Source organism: Hyperoodon ampullatus (genome assembly GCF_949752795.1).
Source record: "Hyperoodon ampullatus genome assembly, chromosome: 4".
NCBI classification, from domain to species: Eukaryota; Metazoa; Chordata; class Mammalia; order Artiodactyla; family Ziphiidae; genus Hyperoodon; species Hyperoodon ampullatus.
Window position 1 is genome coordinate 125,898,814 of NC_136917.1, and position 3,864 is coordinate 125,902,677.

A 3,864-nucleotide genomic window follows, 5' to 3' on the forward strand; every position below is an offset into this window, starting at 1 on the left:
AAATCAGGAACAAGACAAGTATGCCTACTCTCACCCCTTTTATTCAACAACGTATTGGAAGACCTAGCCAGTGTAATCACACAAGAAAAAGAAATAACAGGAATCCGGGCTTCCCTGGTGGCAGAGTGGTTGAGAGTCTGCCTGCCGATGCAGGGGACACAGGTTTGTGCCCTGGTCCAGGAAGATCCCACATGCCGCAGAGTGGCTGGGCCCGTGAGCCATGGCCGCTGAGCCTGCGTGTCCGGAGCCTGTGCTCCGCAATGGGAGAGGCTGCAACAGTGAGAGCCCCGTGTACCGCACAAAAAAAAAAAAAAAAAAGAAAAGAAATAACAGGAATCCAAATTGGAAAGGAAGAAGTAAAACTGTCACTGTTTCCAGATGACATGACACCATACATAGAAAATCTTAAAGATACCAACAAAAAACTGCTAGAGCTCATCCATGAATTTGGCAAAGTTATAGGATACAAAATTAATATACAGAATCTGCTGCATTTCTAGACACTAACAACAAACTATCAGGAAGAGAAATTAAGGAAACAATCCCATTTAAAATCACATCAAAAAGAATAAAACACTTAGGAATAAATCTACCTAAGGAGGTAAAAGACCTGAACTTGGAAAACTATAATACACTGGTGATAGAAATTGAAGATGACACAAACAGATGTTAAGTTATACTGTGTTCATGGATTGGAATAATTAACATTTTTAAAATGACTCTACTACCAAAGGCAATCTACAGATTCAATGCAATCCCTATCAAATTACCAGTGGAACTTTTCACAGAACTAGAATAATTTTAAAATTTATACAGAAAAACCAAAGACCCTGAATAGCCAAAACAATCTTGAGAAAAAAGAACAGAGCTGGAGAAATCACATTTGCTGACTTCAGACTATACTACAAATCTACAGTAATCAAAACAGTATGGTACTGGCACAAACACAGACACACAGATCAATAGAACAGAATTGAGAGCACAGAAATAAACCCACTCACTTTATGGTCAATTAATCTATGACAAAGGAGTCAAGAATATACAATGGAGAAAAGACAGTCTCTTCAATAAGTGGTGCTGGGAAAACTGGACAGCTATGTGTAAAAGAATAACATTAGAATATTTTCTCACACTATATAAAAAATAAACTCAAAATGGATTAAAAACACAGATGTAAGACCAGAAATCATAAAACTCCTAAAAGAAAACATAGACAGTATACTGTTTGACCTAAATCATAGCAATATTTTTGGGGAGTCTGTCTCTTAAGGTGAAGGAAACAAAAGCAAAAACAAAAAAGTGGGGTCTTCCTTGGTGGCTCAGTGGTTAAGAATCTGCCTGCCAATGCAGGGGACAGGGGTTCGAGCCCTGGTCCAGGAAGATCCCACATGCCGTGGAGCAACTAAGCCCATGTGCCACAACTACTGAGACTGCACTCTAGAGCCCACGAGCCACAACTACTGAGCCCGCATGCCACAACTACTGAGCCCATGCTCCTAGAGCCCATGCTCCACAACAAGAGAAGCCACCTCAGTGAGAAGCCCATGCACCACAACAAAGAGTAGCCCCCGTTCACCACAACTAGAGAATGCCTGTGCACAGCAGTGAAGACCCAAGGCAGCCAAAAATTAATTAATTAATCTTTTTTTAAAAAGATAAAGTGGGACCTAATTAAACTTAAAATCTTTTGTACAGCAAAGGAAACCATGGACAAAACCGAAAGACAACCTACTGAATGGGAGAAAATATTTTCAAATGATATGACCGGTCAGGGATTAATATGCAAAATACACAAACAGCTCATAAAACTCAATATCAAAAAAAAAACCCAATTAAAAATTGACAAGACCTGAATAGATGTTTTTCGAAAGGAGACATAGAGATGGCCAATATGCACATGAAAAGATTCTCAACATCACTAATCATCAGAGAAATGCAAATCGAAACCATGAGATATCACCTCACACTTGTCAGAATGGTTGTCATTAAAAAGACCACAAATAACAAATGTCGATAAGGATGTGGAGAAATGTGAACCCTTATAAATTGTTGGTAGGGATGTAAATTGGTGCAGCCACTGTGGAAAACAGTATGGAAGTTCTCCAGAAAACTAAAAATAGAACTACCATATGATCCAACAATTATATCCCTAGGTATAGATATGAAGAAAATGAAAACACTAATTCTTAAAGATACGTGTGCCCCAGTGTTCATAGCAGCATTATTCACAATAGCCAGGATATTGGAGCAACCTAAGTGCCCATGAATAGATAAATGGCTAAAGAAAATGTTGTATATAATGGGATATTATTCAGCAATAAAAAAGAATGAAATATTGCCATTTTCAACAACATGGATGGACCTAGAAATTATTATCTAAGTAAAATGTGTCAGGCAGAGAAAGACAAATACTATATGATTTCACTTCCATGTGGAATCTAAACAGCCAAACAAATGAGCAAACATAACAGAAACAGAATCATAGAAACAGAAATAAAGAGGTGGTTTCCAGAGGGGACAGGGGTGGCAGATGAATGAAATAAGTAAGGGAGATTAAGAGGTACAAACTTCTAGTTGTAAAATAAATGAGTCCTGGGAATGATGCAGAGTGGGGAATACAGTCAGTAAGGTAGTCATATCTTTGTATGGTAACACATGGTAAATAGACTCATCTACTGTGGTGATCATTTTGTAATGTATAGAAATATGGAATCACTATGTTGTGCACCAGGAACATAGTGTTGCAGGTCAATTATACTTCCAAAAATAAAACCAAACCATCTCATAGAAAGAGATCAGATTTGTGTTTATCAGAGGCAAGAGGTAGGGGAAGGCAGAAGTGGATGAAGGTAGTCATACTTCCAATTATAAGATAAATAAGTACTATGAATGTAATGTACAACAAAATTAATATAATTAACACTGTTGTATGTTTTATATATATTATATATACACATATATATGAAAATTGTTAAGAGAGCAAATCCTAGGAGTTCTCAACACAAAGAATTTTTTTCCTGTTTCTTTTATCTTGTATCTATATGCAACGATGGATATTCACTAAACTTATTGTGGTAATCCTCTCATAATATATGTAAGTCAAATCATTATGCTATACACCTGAAGCTTATACAGTGCTGTATGTCAGCTACATTTCAATAAAACTGGAAGAAAAAAAATCATTTTGTTGAGAATTGCTCAGTCTGATGTTTAACCCTACTTGCAAGCTAACAAGTAATACTGTCAGTTTCATGGATGCAAGCAGAAGATACAAGACTCCTGGGTCTTTGACAAAGTACTTTTTACTCAAAACAATAGCAGTAGGTAAGGTATTAGCATTTTCACCAGCTGTCCTAACCTCAAGTCCTGTGGAGGTGTATGAATAGGACCAAGGGCTATGGGCTGAATGTTTGTGGCTCCTCAAAATTCTTATCTTGAAGCCCTAATCCCCAAAGTGACAGTATTCAGAGGTGGGGCCTTTGGAAGTAATTAGGTTTAGACAGAGTCATGAGAGTGGAACTTCCATGATGGGATTAGTGTCCTTATAAGAAAAGAAAGAAGCCAAAGCTCTCTCCCTCCCTCTCCACCATGTGAGATATGAGGATAAAGCAGGAAGGCAGCCATTTGTAAACCAGGCAGAGGGTCCTCCTCCAAAGATACTGAATCTGACGGCATCTTGTTCTTGGAGCTCTCAGCCTCCATAAATGTGAGAAATAAATGCCTGTTGTTTAAGCAACCCAGTCTACTGTGTTTGGTTACAGCACCTTAACTATACAGCAGGTAACACCAGCACACATAGTGGGTTTTGTTATAAGAAAGGAACCTGAAGCTTAAAAAACCTGAACCTTTTATAATGGACAGTAT